We start from the raw sequence: 17,479 nt of genomic DNA, 5'->3' as shown, positions 1-17,479 counted from the left end.
CAACGTTTGTAGGTTAATTGGCTTCAGTAAAAATAGTAAAAATTGTCGCGTACTAGCCAAATACCTGTGGATGAACAGCCAAAATACCACGCCGTATCCATAAACTAAAACAGAAATCAAGTGCTGGAGTAACTCAGCGGTTAGGCAGCAACTATGGAATCCACGGATGGGTGGAGTTTGGGGTTGACATTCTTCTTCAAAAAAACGATGGTATCCATCAGCAATAATTGGTGAGAGAAGACATAGAATAGCACATCACAAGAATAGGCCCTTCGGACCATAGTGTCCCTGCCGAACATGATGCTCAGTTAAACTAATCTTGTCTACCTTCATGATGGCAAGTTTAGCGAATCTCCTTTGTCTGCACGTGATTCATATCCATTCCCTACATATCCATATGCCTCTCTAAAAGCCTCTTAAACACCTGCCTTCACCATTACCCCTGACAGCGCGTTCCAGGAATCCATAACTTTTAATAACTTGCCCTGCACATCTCTAAATTTGCTCCCTTCACCTGAACACTTTGCTCTGTAATCTTTGACATTTCCACCTTGGGGAAAAAGGTTCTGACTGTTTACCCTATCTATGCCTCATAATATTTTAAAATTTTATCCGGTTACCCCTTGGCCTCTGCAGCTCCAGAGAAACAATCCAAACTTGTCATCAAGTTCCATAGGGTCATTGTGGGCCAAAAGGCCTCTACAGTGCTGTACTGTTCTATATTTTATGTTTCAGGTTTGTCCAACCTCTACTAATACTAATACCTTCTAATCCAGGCAGCATCCTGGTAAACCTCTTCTGCACCCTCTCCAAATCCTCCACATCCTTTGTGTAATGGGCCGATCAGACTGCACGCAATATTCCAAATGCAGCAAAGTTCTATAAAGCTGCAACAAGAGTTCCTGACTGTAACACTCAATGCTCCGTCCGATGAAGGCAAGCAAAACATACATCTATATACCACTCTTTTCACAGATACTCCTTGAGCCATTGAATATTTCCAAGACTTTAGTTGTTAATATTAATTTCTCACAGTTTAGTCGCTGGTATCATAGAAAGCTTTGAGATTCTTTGTGTCAGTGAAATATTCTTCCAATCTTTAGGAGTTTTTGTAGACCTTCTTCAGTTAATTTATGAATGTTATGCACTATTGAAGCGACACTGTTAAGCTCCTTAATATTTAACTGTGGAGGAAGTAATTTTGCCCATAACTTGAAACAGTTGTCAGGAAGAAAAAGAAAAAAAATACATTGTTAATATCTCTTTAGGTAAGAACTTTGTTGTTCTAAGCCAGTCTGATTCTTGTTCCACTTTCATATCAACTTAGCTACTCTCTGAAGTTTCCCAGCAAACTACTCAATTGAACATAAATATTCAGTTCTTCTCACATTTTTAGGGATTCCTGAATTGTTCAATAGCCAATGAAATATTTTAAAATCAAACTCACTGTGACCTAAGAAACACAACAGATAATTTATAGAAATACAAGGAATTGCAGATGCTGGATCATCAGCAAAACACATAGTACTGGAGGAACTCAGCGGGTCAAGCAGCATCTGTAGAGGGAATGGATATATGACGTTTCGTGTTGGGACCTTTCTTCAGACTAATTGTAGTAGTGGGAGAAAGCTGAAAGAGAGGTAGGGGTGGAACAAACCCTGGCAAGTGATAGGTGGATACAGGTGGGGGGAGGGGGTTGATTGACAAATGGGTTTTGTAAGTGACAGATGGCGGTGAAAAGGAGACAAAAGGATGTCAGATAAGGGTGGGAGTGAAATATAAAGCCAGAGGGAGGGATATAAGTGGAAGGAGATGAGTTTGCGCATTGAGTTGATGAAAAGAATTAATGGCATTGAAAATGAATACTTAGAGTGGCACAGCAGTAGAGCTGCCAGAGACCCAGGTTCGATCCTGACCATGGGTGCTGTCATGGGTGCAGAGTTTGTACATTCTCCCTGTGACCATGTGGGTTTCCTCCGGGTGCTCCGGTTTCCTCCCACATTCCAAAGTCGTGCTGGTTTGTAGGTTAAATGGCGCCTGTATAAATTGCCCCTATTGTGTAAGACATAGAACTAGTGTATGATCAATGGGCGGCATGGACTCGGTGAGCTGAAGGGCCTGTTTCCACGCTATATCCCTAAACTTAAACTTAAAACTAAACTTAAGAGCAGGTTGGAGCCAAACTACCTAGCTCTGTTTTAGTTTTTTTTTAATTCTTTGATAATGTGAGGCTGTGGCGCCTAAGTTCTTTGAGTGCAGTTGTCTCTGCTAAAATAATCCCTAATCTGCCCTTCACAACTGACAGGTGGAAATGCGCTGCCAGAATCAGTCCTTGGTGCAACAACTGATGGAGCTTCACAAGGGGATAAAGGATCTGAAGCTGGAGTGTGAGAGTGACAGAGAGGCGGACGGCTCAGAGAATGACAGCAATCATTCTGAAGACGACAGCTGGCTTAACCATTCATGCCCAAGACTCAGCTTACAAGTGGAAACCTCCCAGAAACAGAAACGCAGGAACTCACTACCCTAGTGTCGGTTGCAGGAGGGATGGGATAATGCAGAGATGGAAAGTTTAATACATGATTGCAACAAAGTCACTGCAAGGCTGATAAGTGCCGCATGGCCACTTCAAAACTGTCTGGAATACTGCATATTTTGCACAGCCCTGTGCATTGAAGATGCAAAGAACTGCAGATGCTGGTTTAAAAAACAAAAGCACATAGTGCTGGTGTAACTGCGGGTCAGGCAGCATCTCTGGAGAACATGGATAGGTGGCGTTTCAGTTCGAAAACCTTCTTCAGCTTTTTCAAACCCAGTCTCAAGAAAGGTCCTCCAAAGATGCTGCCTGACCCATAGAGTTACTCCAGCACTTTGTGTTTGTTTTATGCATTGTTTAACGTATAAAGGAATCATTCAGCACACCATGAGTGAATATAACAACAAGCTGTTAGTTTTGGCAAAATTAAAAATAGCATAATAGACCATTCATTCCTATTTAGCTTGATTCTTGGTTACTATGACCATGGGCGGCACAGTGGCGCAGTGGTAGAGTTGCTGCCTTACAACGCTAGAGACTCAGGTTTGATCCTGACTATGGGTGCTGTTTGTACAGAGTTTGTACGTTCTTCTGTGACCCATATTCCAAAGACTTGTAGGTTTGTAGGTTAATTGGCTTATCTAAATTGTCCCTATTGGGCAGGAATGATCGCCGGTCGGTGGGATCATGGTGGGCCGAAGGGACTGTTTCCATGCTATGTCTCTAAACTAAACTAAACTCTTAAAAGTGAATGAAAGAGCACCAGTGAATATACCACTACTTGTTAAAGTTATTAATTGCGAGATGTAATTTTCTGAGGATGCATATTAATTTTACTGCGGGTTAGTGTAGTTGATCATCTGCAACCTCTAGTTGGGGTCTTCTAATCTACCACTAGTGTCAAAGCCTGCCAGAGTGTTTCCAGAGTTTCCATTGATATTACGGCAACCAATTGGGGACCCATGTGTTAGTAAGTTCAACATTTCACAGTATCACCAAAGCAATTATAGTAGTGAAGAGTACAAATGAGTGGTGGAAGTTGATTTAACATTACCTTTTTGAAAAGAAAATATAAATATTTGCAAAAGAAAAACATTTGAGGGGCCTAAAAGAGTGGGAATGGAAATTGAAAAATTGCAGATTTGAAATAAAATCAGGAAATGTTTGAAACACTCAGCATGTCAGGTAGCAATTAGAGTCATACAACATGGAACCAGGCTCTTCGGCCCAACTCCCCCATGTCGACCAAGTTGTTCCATTTCCAGTTGCTCTGCGTTTGGCACAAATCCCTCCAAGCTTTTATATCCACGGCTTTTAGATTTTTTTTTGTGGAAAGATATAATGTTTGCTAACATTGATGATCAACGATCCATTAAAATTGGGAAAGGGAACAACCAAGTTAGCTCAAAGAGGTGAAGAAGGGATGCATAGGGAACATCTTTGATAGGTTTGGATCAGGTTTGCCATGGTGATAAACTGTTGATGAAGCTTTATAGACAAATGAGAAGCAGTTAGAAAGAGAGAATAAAAATATGTGTAAAAACTGTGCAATGCTTAAATGGAGGAGTTAACTACCAGATCAGGCAGAGTCAAGAGAGAAAAAATGTGTAAATATTACAGAGTGATGAGCTGCCAATTCTGATAGAGTTCTAAGGTCACATGAATTCTCCAATTTTAGGTAACTAACCTAGTGGGTGCCACAGTGGCTCAGCAACAGAATTGCTGCCTTACAGTTCCAGAGACCCAGGTTCGATCCTGACTATGGGTGCTGTCTGGACGGAGTTTGTCCATTCTCCCCATGACCACGTGCTCTGGTTTAATTCCACACTTCAAAGACGTACAGGTTTGTGCATTAAGTGGCTTCGGTAAAATAGTAAATTGTTCCTAGTGTGCAGGATAGTGGAAGTGTATGGGGTGATCGCTGGTTGGCGCAGATTCGATGGGTCGAATGGCCTGTTTCTGCACTGTATCTCTAAAGTCTAAACCTACAAATACCTGTTCCTTCCCCCCCCCCCTTCCTTGTTCCCCACCCATTTCTCATTTTTCCTTTCCCCCCCTTTCCCATCCCCTTCCACCAAAATACCTTCCCCAGGCTTCTCAATTTGTGCATCTTTTATCTTTATCTCCTTATCTCACACTTTTCGTCTTTTCATCTCTGGCCTTTGTCCACCCATCTGCCAATCATAAATCCCCCTCACTTGCATCCACCTATTACTTGCCAAACTTTGTCACGCTCCCGCCTCCCTTCAGCTTTCTCACCCCAACTACAATCAGTCTGAAGAAGCATCCCGACTGAAACGTCACCTATCCATGTTCCCCAGAGATGCTGCCTAACCCACTGAGTTACTCCAGCACTCTGTGATGGGAGACTTGATAGTAGGATATAAAGCTATGATGAGCATAGATGGGGTAGATAGACATTCTCAGCATGGAGGCATTTAACAGGCTTTTAGATAGGCACATGAATGTGCAGAGAATGTAAGGATATGGATCATGTGCAGGCAGAGGAGATTAATTTAACTTGGCATCATGTTCGGCACCAACATTGTGGGCAACACCCGTTCTTGCGCTTTATTGTTCTACTAGACCAAGTGGACCCGTTGGGCCCAACCCTCTCCTGCATTGGTGCAGCACCCTCTCCTCCCCCCCCATCCCCCCTCCCCTTCCCTCCCCCTCCCTCCACCCCTCCCCCCCTCCCTCCATCCCCCTCCCCCCACTCCATCCCCCTCAACCCCCCTTATCCTCCCCCCATTCCTCCCTAGGAGATTAAACTTTAAAATGTGAATAACTTTAAAAATATAACACCGATTTCAATGAAACTTCTTCCATTAGCACCAAAGGGACGACGGTGAGTAAGGTGGGCCTAAAATTGTCGCGCTATCGTGTACTGTTTTGGCTGTAGTTCAGGAACAAACAAACAAACAAACGAAAGTTTTAGTATATAGATGTTAGGAAAGCCAGCATCTCCTCAGGTACTATAAGATGCACCATTATACTTTACACAACTACTTTAAAAAAATATTAATTTTTCATAATGGTTTTGAATAAATTTATCACAAACTCAGCTTGTTTCTTAATATTTATTTTCCATTAATGCCTTTGTATTTACTATTATAATACTTAATATAAAGATAAACATTGTCCATTATAACTGGAATGAAATGTTAAGTGAGATGAGGCTTAATCGTTGACACCAAAACCAATTTTATTAAATAAGCTGGGATCTCGGTTTAGTAAATTTTATAAATCTACCTGAGCTCATGTTTCTAAAATGTTGCTGAAGAATCTCAGCGGTAGGTCATTATTTTAAGGTGCTGCAAAAACACTTGTCAAGTCAAGTCAAGTCAATTTATTTGTATAGCACAATTAAAAACAACCCACGTTGACCAAAGTGCTGCACATCTGACTAGGAAAAAAAAGAAACATACAGTGGCAGGCAGCCAAACACAACGGCGCGGCCATCTTGAACAAAATGTTAATTCAATCACCCACAGTCCAACAATAAAAGCACTAAACAGGCACCCAAATTACCCAACCCCAAAAACCCCCCAAAACACAGTCCAACAATAGAAGCATTAAATAGGCATTCAAATCACACACCCTAAAACCCTGTCTGTTCAAAAAAAATGTTTAAACAGAGACTGAAAGCAGGACAAAAAAAGTAGTCAGTTCTCTGTGGGATCCAGACTGTTTTGCTATGGAACAATTCTGATGTTGCAACTTACGCAGCAGGTCAATTACTGAAAGTGAAATAATGCTCCATGTTTTAACTGTGATCCTGTACTTGCTGTGTTGTGTTTCAGATTCTGAAACTGAAATGATTTTGGATCATTAATCGTATGTTTTCTCTCCAGTAATTTTGATGATTTTCAAAGGTTTTTCTAGGATTAAGAAATGATTTATCAGACACCTTATCCGTCAATTCTATTGATTGTCACTTAATCCATCAGTTATATAAAGAATGATGTCATCATTCTTTTGGGAACGGGGGTTCCCCTCTTCCATCATAGATGAGGCTCTCACTAGCGTCTCCTCGATATCCCGCAGCTCCACTGTTGCTCACTCTCCCCCCAGACCAACAGGGACAGTCCCCCCCTAGTTCTCACCTTCCACATCATCAGCGGTCGCATACAGCACATAATCCTCTAACATTTTTGCCGCCTCCAACGGGATCCCACTCCTAGCCACATCTTCCCATCTCCACCCCTTTTCGCAGAGACCGTTCCCTCCGCAACTCACTGGTCAACTCGAGCCTTCCCACCCAAACCACCCCTTCCCCAGATATTTTCCCCTGCAACCGCAGGAGATGCAACACCTTCCCCCTTGACTCCGTCCAAGAACCCCGACAGTCTTTTCAGATGAGGCAGAGGTTCACTTGCACCTCCTCCAACATCATCTACTGTATCCGCTGTTCCAGGTGTGGACTCCTACATATCGGCGAGACCAACCGCATGCTTGGCGATCGTTTTGCTGAACACCTCCACTTAGTCTGCCTAAACCTACCTGATCTCCCAGTTGCTAAACACTTTAACTCCTCCTCCCATTCCTACACTGACCTTTCTGTCTTGGGCCTCCTCCATTGTCAGAGTAAGGCCCAGCGCAAATTGGAGGAACAGCACCTCATATTTCGCTTGGGCGGCTTACACCCCAGCGGTATGAACATTGACATCTCCAAGTAAACCTTGCTTTCCCTCTCTCTCCATCCCTCCCCCTTCCCCTTCCCAGTTCTTCGACCAGTCGGACTATCTCCGACTACATTTTATCTCTGTTTGCTTTGTTGCTACCTTTTTGCAGCAAACAATGATCTTTGCTACATTTTCAGTGATCTCCAGCCCCGTTGTCCTGTTTTCACACCTTACACTTCTTTATCTATGTATCTCCCTGAAGAAGGGTCTCAATCCGAAACATCACCCATTCCTTCTCACCAGAGATGCTGCCTGTCCCGATGAGTTACTCCAGCATTTTGTGTCTATCTTCAGTTCTATTTATTAAACTGAGTAGTCTAATATTTTAAATCTTGACATGTACCAGGTGATTGATGATGCCAGAGGTTTTTTCTTGGCAAAGCTGAAAAGTATTTTGAATAATCCTGAAATATTTTGAAAGTATCAGTAATTGTAAAAAAAAAATGCACGAAGCAAGATCCTGCACCAGTCAGTAAAAATTCTACATGCTTTTAGATAATAATGTGCAATCCTTACCATCTGAGTAGCAATTCTGACAGATAATTTACGATTAACCTTTCTTTTCTATATCATGAAAATTACATTTCTCCAACTCACCATAAGTGAATTACAATCACGTTAATTTGTGTTCAGATGATGTTAAAAGCACACAAGACAAATAAACAATTCCCAACATTCTTCCACTTCATAATTAAAAACTTGGGGTTATCTTTCGATTAATAAAAAGATGTACCTTTAGAATGGAGATGAGGAGGAATTTCTTTAGCCAGAGTGTGGTGAATCTGTGGAATTTATTGCCACAGCCAGCTGTGGAGGACGTCATTGGGTATTTTTAAAGCAGAGATTGATAGAATCTTGATTAGCAAAGGTATCAAAGGTTATAGGGAAGGCATGAGTATGGAGTTGAGAGGGAAAAATAGATCAGCCACGATGGAATGCTGGAGCCAATTCGATGGGCGGAATAGCCTAATTCCGCTTCTATATCTTATGAACATGCGAAATGAACAAAGGTGAGCTGAATAGCCTGCTGCATCCTTATTAATCCAGCCACAAGGAACTTCAGATGCTGGTTTGCAAAAAAAGACATAAAGTGCTGGAGTAACTCAGCAGGTCAGGCAGCATCTCTTGAGAACATGGATAAGTGACATTTCGTGTCGGGACCCTTCAGACTGATTGTGATTCTATATTTTCAGCAAGGTAACCTACAGATACTCCCCTCCCCCCCCAACCCCCCCACCCCCCACTCTTCCATGTGCCCCACCTGAATTTGAACCCATTTCTGCCTCCCCCCTTCCACCTATATTCCTTCCTCTGGGTTCACAAATTTCACTTCTTCCATCCTTATCTCGCACTTTTTGTCTTATCATCTCTGGCCTCTGCCTAACCATCTGCCTACAATCCCCCACCCCCACCTCACCTGCATCCTATCATCACCACATTTCCTCCAGATTTCTCCCCATGCCTTTCCCACCACAATCAGTCAGAAGAAGAGTCCTAACCCAAAACATCACCTATCCATGTTTTCCAAAGATGCTGCCTGTCTCGCTGAGTTATTCCAGCACTTTGTCTTTTTCTCCTCATCAATCCAGTATTTGGAACCACTTTAGGAAAGCAAATGTTATTTATATTTGTTCCATTTCCAGACATGAAGGTAACAGATCTGATATCATTGCACTCATTTTTTATTCGGCATGTGAATGAGTGATATGCTGCTATAATGGTCCATTAGCATTGTCATCCAGTTGCTCTGTAAATCAATTTCAAACACTTTTTTTCATGCATGCCATGTATAACTCTGTTATGGAAAATAAAACTGCAAAGCATTCATCTACCTTTGCTACTGAATGTGTCATGTTCAAGATATTTCCTTTAAAAACGGAAAACATATTTTGTACAGAGGAAGTGAAGCTGCATGGCATTTGCAGTGCGCATTTTTAATCAAAAACTAGATTTGGCTGAATTTCTGCATTATTAATAAGGAAAACAAATAAACGTTATTCTGGGAATAATATTATATTTCCACTGTTTATACATTATTATATGTTGCAATGATGAATGTGATTTTCTGACAATGACATGCATCGCTGAATTGGAAAACATATATTTCTGGGGAGAGCAATTATCTATCAGAGGAAATGGAACCTTGCACTGTTAGACCATAGAATATAGAACAATGCAGCACAGGAACATGCCTTTTGGCCCACAATGTCTGTGCCAAACAAGATGCCAAGACCAACTCTTATCTGCCTACACATAATCCATTTCCCTCCAATTCCATGTGCCTATCCAAATGTCTCTTAAATGCCCCTATAGCATCCGCCTCCACCAACACCCCTGGCCGTGTGTTCCAGGCACTCATCACTCTGTGTAAAAAAACTTGTCCTGAGCATTTCTCTTAAACGTTGTCTCTCTCACCCTAAAGCTAAGTCCTCTGGTATTTGATATTTTTATCCTGGAAAAAGTTCTGATTGTCTGCCCTATCCATGCTTCTCATAATATTATATACTTTTATCAGGTCTCCCCTCAACCTTTGGCATTCCAGAGAAAACAATTCAAGTTTGTCCAACCTCTCCCTGTATGCTAATACCCTCTAGTCTATGCATAATTTTGGCAAACCTCATCAGCACCCTCTCAAAGCCTCCAAATCCTTCCTGTGTTGGGGTGACTAGAACTGCAAGCAATACTCCGAATGTGGCCTGAACAAAACCCTATAAAGCTGCATCATGACTTATACTCAATGCCCTGACCAATGAAAGCAAGCATACCAAATGCCTACCTTACCACTCTATCTACTTGTGTTGCCACTTCCCATGTTCTATAATACCCATTATACAAGTATACCTGCTGAAAATTTGACTATTGTTCCCAGAATTCAGAACTCCTACTGAGATTAGATAGTAGTGGCATCAGTGTCAAGTTTCTCTGTTATTATTTTATGTGGAATCTTATTATTTGCGTAAATATTTTCTCACTGAAAATAGCACTGAAAATATGTTTTAATGCTCTCTCTTTTGGCATTTCTATTTCTCAAAATAAATGTAATAAAGCAGAACACATCAGAGTTCTTATAAAACAAGTAAAAATTGACATTATTTTCCAATTCTATTCTCAGCACAGCCATAAAATTAAAACAAATACTGACAGAGCAATAAACTGTCAGGAGTTGAAGGGTTTAGTGGTCATTTGTACTGAGACCAGGACAGTGAAATTTTTACTTGCTGCAGCTATACACATTAATATGACAACACATTAATATGACAACACAACAAAAATATAAAAACATAGCACAAAAAGTAAGGAAATTTGTGTTTGGTAGATTATTTCTTTGTTGTAACAATACTTCTTGGCAATAAATCTTATACCGTTGGAAAGCCTGTTTATTTCCCTTTTAAATGGTGCCACATTTGTAAGGAACATGCATTTGTGGGATGAGCAGCAGAGCTGAGTATATGGGTTGCGCCCATGAAAAATTTGCCAAATCTTCTCTGCCAATGCCAAACAGCTTATTCTGCTGTTGCTATTGACTCTTGTTTTGAGCTTCTGGTACCCCCAGGTGCTGACAAGAATGGGATGCCATCCCACAACAGTGTGTGACCAAGCTGGTGACCAGCATGAGGAGGAGGTGCCAGGCTGTTATGGCTGTGTATGGTTCTTCCACACGCTACTGTGGCTCCTGTTTATTAAATGAATAAATTGTTAAATTGCCAATATGTCTTGTTTCTTCAGACTTCAATCATCCAATCCACCAAACAACACCGAACAAGAGTCAATGGCAGAATAAGCTGTTTGGCATTGGCAGAGAAGATTTGGCAAATTTTTCATGGGCGCAACCCATATACTCAGCTCTGCTGCTCATCCCACAAATGCATGTTCCTTACAAATGTGGCACCATTTAAAAGGGAAATAAACAGGCTTTCCAACGGTATAAGATTTATTGCCAAGAAGCATTGTTACAACAAAGAAATAATCTACCAAACACAAATTTCCTTACTTTTTGTGCTATGTTTATATAATAAACAATAATACAATAAATTCAAGTCAAGTTGAGTTTACCGTCATATGCAGATAAGAGCGTGGTGAGGGTGGTCTGGGTCTTTGATGATATTAGCTGTTGAGGCAACACTTTCCAGAGATCCCTTCAATACCTATAAGACATAGGAGCAGAATTACGCCATTAGACCCATCGAATTTGCTCCACCAAGATCATGGCTAATCTATTTTTCCTTCTCAATCTGATTCTTTTGCCTTCTCCCCATAATCTTGGACACCCTTACTAATCAAGAACCTATCGACATCCGCTTTAAAAATACCCAATGACTTGGCCTCCATTGCCGTCTGTGGCAATGAATCACATAGATACAGCATCCTCTGGCTAAAGAAATTCTACCTCATCTCCATTGTAAAGGTACGACCTTTTATTTTGAGGCTGTGCCCTCTGGTCCTAAACTCTCCCACTAGTGGAAACAACCTCTCCACATCCACTCTATCTTGGCTTTTCCTCATCCACTCTATTCTATTATTCAATGAGATTTCCCTCATCCTTCAAAACTCCAGCGAGTATATGCCCAGAGCCTTCAAACAATCCTCATATGTTAACCCAATCATTCCCAGGGTCATTCTCGTAAACCTACTCTGGGCCCTCTCCAACACCAGCACATCCCTCCTCAGATATGGGACCCCAAGCTACTCACAATATTCCAAATGTGGCCTGACCAGCGCCTTATAAAGCCTCGGGTGATGGACCAGGCAATGTCCCACACTTTCTTTCCCAACAAGAAACAAGACCACATATTGAATGTTATTAGCATTTGCAGATCATTAGTAATATCTTTAGGGATGATATTAATTAGCATCACTTGGCTGAATACTAATTGACCTGTTATCACAGCATGGATTCCTTGATCACAACTGTAGTACTGTTTCAAGATGACACTGGTCGAACACAGGAGCAAATTAGATTCGATGTCCAAAATTTTGGATTGTGTCCAATCCTACAAATCAGACTTACATGTTCTCAATAAACCTCAACAAGCTACATGGCAACTTTAAGATTGTGACTACCGCAGAAGCCAACAAATAGAAGCAGAAAACGACTACAGGGGCTAATAGCCTTTCTAATAAGAGGATTTGATTATAGGAGTAAGGAAGTCTGATTGCAAATGTACAGGGTCTAGGTGGGACCACATTTGTGATATTGTGTATAGTTTTGATCTTATCTGGAAAAGGACATACTTGCCTTAAAGGAAGTGGAGTGAATTGACGCATTCCAGGGATTGCAATCTGGCCACATGAGGGAAAGATTGAGTAGACTAGGATTCTATAGAGTTTGGAAGAATCAGAGATCTCATTGACACTTACAAAGTTGCTCACTGGCCTTCAGGCTAGATGCATGTTGGAGGAATCCATGACCAGTGGGTCTTGTTTAACAATGAGAATAAGCTATTTAGGACTTACCTGTATGGGAGGATTTGAAAATAATGTCTGAACTTTAAGAATGACTGTTGTTTAGGCACGAACTGAAGCAGGAACAAACAACCTGAACTAATGTTTATGTCAGTCAAAGTTTTAAAGATGGAAATAAGTGGACTTTACTGATGATATTGGTATGTGATCAGAAGTTCAGCTCAGTATTTAATATTACAGAGCAGATGAGATTAATCTGAATCAATTTCAAACATTTGCAAAGAAGAGGGATGTAGTCGGAAGCTAGAATTTATGTTGGAGTCAATGACTAATGGCTTGGCCTTCTCCAAATGAGTTGGACAAAATCTTTGCTCTTGCTGGAGGGAAAGGCAGGAAGGGACTCTGTCAATTTTTAGGTTTAGGTTTACTATTGTCACGTGCACCAAGGTACAGAAGAAAGCTTTGCAAACACAAGGAAGTGCAGATGCTGGTTTTCCAAACATGAAGATGTGTTATTTTGAGTTGGGACCTTTCTTCAGACTGAACCAAAACATAACCTATCCATGATTTCTAGAGATGCTATCTGACCGGTTGAGTTGCTCCAGCAATTTATGTCTTTTACAGTAAATAGCTTTGTTTTGCATGCTATCCAACCAAATAAGATAATACTTAACATAAATACAATCAAGCCAACTCAAGTACAATAGGTAGTGCGAAGAAAAAGATACAGAGTACTGAAGGAGCCACAGGAGGTGGTGAGGTACAAATACATCTTTATAAAAATTACTTTAAACTGATTTGATCTCTAAATACTTCCTGCACTTGTCAGAAATATATCCCTTGTACATTGAGATTATTGTCTTTCTTGTAACCTTGGTATAATAATAATAATAATAATAATAATAATACATTACATTTATATAGCGCTTTTCTAACACTCAAAGACGCTTTACAAGGTTTACTAAGACATAAAAGAAAATAAGTAGATAAATGAGTTAACGAAGAGAAAAGGAAAAAGAAGGAGAGGGTAACGGTCAGTGATTGAAGGCAGTGCTGAACAGATGAGACTTCAGTGATGTTTTGAATGTGGTGAGTGAGGAGGAGTCTCTGACGGTTTGGGGTAGTGAGTTCCAGAGGGTGGGAGCAGCGATGGAGAAAGCCCTGTCCCCCCAGGATATACCGACTGCTCTCACCACTTCACCAGCTCATAGAACATAGAACAGTATAGCACAGGATCAGGTCCTTCAACCCACAATGCCCGTGCCGAACATGATGCCAAGATAAACTAATCTCCCCTGCCTACACATGATCCATATCCCTCAATTTTCTGCAAATCCGCCTATCTAAAACCCTTGCAGTTTTTTTAACTATCCAAGTTCTTTCATGCCTTCCACTATTGCAAGACCTAAAAATGTCTGCCAATTAATTTTGAGTGAGCCAATCCATTGTCATTACAGGCTGCAACGATGGACTACTGACTATATTCTAAAACCCACATTCTGCCTTCTGGGATAATTTTTGCCTTGTGCGATGGTGTGAAATAGATCATAATGACTTAACAGCCACTATATCTCTCTCCTGATTTTTATTCCAAGGATGTTAGAAATGTCAAGAAATGTAAAACACTCTGCTGATTTTACATCATCACATAAAGTCAAAATTATCTGTCGTCTCTTGCTAAGCAATAAACGTCAAAGTTTAAAAATTAAAAGCTTATGTACTTTAATGCCTACATAGCTTACTCGTGGAATTTTAGCAAACTCATAAGGTATTACACTTTCTGCCACGGGCGACACTGTTCCCTACTTTCTTGTTTTCAAAGTCAATTTCTACGCCTTTGGCTAATCACAATCTGACTATTACAAATTAGCACGGTAATTTTAGTAAAGCTAGCTACATGTTTTATAACTATTTATTCAAGAAAAGTCATTTAGAACCATACAGCACAGACAAAGGCCCTTCAGCCCAATTTGCCCATGCCGACCAAGATGCCCTATTAGATTAACAGGATGGAAACAGGCCCTTTGGCCCACCGAGTCCACACTGGCCATTGATCACCTATTCACACGTTCTATATTATCCCATTTTCTCATCCAATCCCTACACATTAGGGGCAATTTACTTTTGCTAACACAAATGCAAAGCTCTTACACCAACGGAGCGTTGTTATGGAACTTGTAGTTGGAGTTTTAAGAAAACACATTTATGTTGCAACTTTATTGGTCGTCCCAAAGCACTTCACCTCAATTAATTACATGTGGGATGTGCTTATTGGTTGTAGATTATGAATTTGCATAGTGCCAAGGTTTCACAACAATCAATGATCTATCAAATTGTTTAGGTGGAGGGATATCTAGGATACCTGCATTCTTGCATTAGTAAAATACTGCAGTGCATTAAGTGTGTACTGTTCTGTGTTCTATGTTCTATTTTCTGTTGATATGGGTTCTTAGGCATCCACCATCAATGGCAGACAAATTCTTGTTTATATCCATTCCCTCCACAGATGCTGCCTGACAGTGAGTTTTTCCAGCGTTTTGTGTTTTGCTCAAGACTCCAGCACAGCAGTTCCTTGTATACCAATATAAACGGTCGCCAATGATGCCTCAGATCATTTCCATGCCCTTTCCTTGCTCCAATATTTCAGATGGTGGAGTGTCTTGGCTGCGTCAAGTAACACTCCTGCAAATATTTTCTCCCGCTACACTTTTTTTACTAATATCGTACTCAATGGATGTTCAATCATAAGAGCATACCAGATGGATCTTAGAGACACAAGGAACTGCAGATGCTAAAATCTTGCAAGGAGCACAATGTGCTGGAGTAAAATCAGTGGGTCGGGCAACATCTCCAAAGGACATGGATAGGTGACGTTTTGGGTCAGGAATCCTCTTCATACTGATGTATTAATGGGGAAGAAAGAAATGAGGACTGGACAAAACCTGGCAAGTGATAGGTGGGGAAAAGTGTTAGTGCAATATAGCACAGAAACAACCCCTTTGGCCCAACTTGCCCATGCCGACCAAGATACCATATTAGAGGACAATGGGCCTTTAAGGCCAAGATACTACAGTGCATTCAGAAAGTATTCAGACCCCTTAACTTTTTCTACATTTTGGTACGTTTCAGCCATATTTTAAAATGGATGAAATATTTTTTTTATCATCAATCTACACACAATACCCCAGAATGAAGAAGCGAAAACAGGTGTTTAGAAATTTTTGTAAAGTAATTAAAAAGAAATAACTGAAATATCACATATACATAAATCTTCAGACCCTTTGTGTGTTGGTGGCACGAACCACAGGGTGTTCCATTTGTCTAGTGCCCTGGTATAAATCCAGATGCCACTGGCTAGCAAAGTTTGCGAAAAAAGGAGCCGAGTGCGTAAACTTCCTTCTGCCAATAAATAACCTCTGCATCATCAAGACTCTCGCAATGCCTCCTCGTGGCAACACATGGTAACTGGTGCCATCTTCAGTCCCAGGCTAAATTACGCCTGCCCCCAGAGATGCGACTTGCAACACCACCGGCGTGTGGACACGTCCTGACATCCATCAACCAGGTCCCAACTGTGGGTTAAATAGCACCCTGCTGCCTTGTGGGTATGGCTCAGGAGAGCCAAAGGCACTGGAGCTGGAGTCCCTAGAGACGGTCGGCTGATCCCTCGTGCGTCCACCTTCTGGCAACTCCTGCAACCGAGTAGGCCCCAGATGTAGCAGCCACGCCGTTCCTCTGGAATTAGCCTATTAGGTCGAGAGGGGAATGTAGTTGCTGGGCAAGTTTGTATTCCCATTTACCTGCCCAGGCTCAGCGGCCAAATCAAATGGAGAGGACACTGAAAAATCCCCCTCTCCAAGCAGGACAAAGCCATGCCGCACCATCATCACCTGTAGACGGGCGGATGCCAGAAACTCAGACCCTTTGATATGACACTCACAATTGAGCTTATGTTCATCCTGTTTCCATTGATTATCCTTGAGATGTTTCTACAACTTGATTGGAGTCCACCAGTAGTAAATTAAATTGGTTGGACATAATTTAGAAAGGCACACACCTGTCTATATAAGCTCCCACAGTTGACAGCGCGTCAGAGCAAAAACCAAGTCTTGAAGATGAAGGAATTGTCTGTAGACCTCCGAGACAGGATTGTGTCGAGACACAGATATGGGGAAGGGTATAAAACAATTTCTGCAGCATTGCATGTCCCGAAGAACACAGTGGCCTCCATCATTCCTAAATGGAAGAACTTTGGAACCACCAGGACTCTTCATAGAGCTGGTCGCCCGGCCAAACTGAGGAATCGGGGGAGAAGGGCCTTGGTCAGGGAGTTGACCAAGAACCCGATGGTCACTCTGACAGAGCGCCAGAGTTTCTCTGTGAAGATGGGAGAACCTTCCAGAAGAACAACTATATCTGCAGCATTCCACCAATCAGGCCTTTATGGCTAGACGGAAGCCACTCCTCAGTAAAAGGCACATGACAGCCTACTTGGAGATTGCCAAAAGGCACCTAAAGGACTCTCAGGCCATGAGAAACACGATTCTCTGGTCTGATGAAACCAAGATTGAACTCTTTGGCCTGAATGCCAAGTGGCACCGCTCATCACCTGGCCAATACCATACCTACGGTGAAGCATGGTGGTGGCAGCATCATGCTGTGAGGATGTTATTTCAGCGGCAGGAACTGGGAGACTAGTCAGGATCGAGGGAAAGATGAACGGAGCAAAGTACAGTGAGATCCTTGATGAAAACCTGCTCCAGAACGTTCTGGACCTCAGACTGGGGTGGAGGTTCGCCTTCCAACAGGACAATGACCCTAAGCACAGCCAAGACAACGCAGGAGTGACTTCGTG

General features: G+C 41.7%; 1 protein-coding gene across 1 annotated transcript in view; it reads left to right on the top strand.

Annotated features, from left to right (window-relative positions):
• The window catches only part of LOC144604445 (double-strand-break repair protein rad21 homolog), a 73,118-nt gene that overhangs the window by 766 nt on the left and 54,873 nt on the right, over positions 1-17,479 (top strand). The window lies entirely within an intron of this gene.

Source organism: Rhinoraja longicauda, chromosome 22, assembly GCF_053455715.1.
Source record: "Rhinoraja longicauda isolate Sanriku21f chromosome 22, sRhiLon1.1, whole genome shotgun sequence".
In the NCBI taxonomy this organism is placed as follows: domain Eukaryota; kingdom Metazoa; phylum Chordata; class Chondrichthyes; order Rajiformes; family Arhynchobatidae; genus Rhinoraja; species Rhinoraja longicauda.
This window is presented reverse-complemented; position numbering and strand designations above follow the sequence as displayed.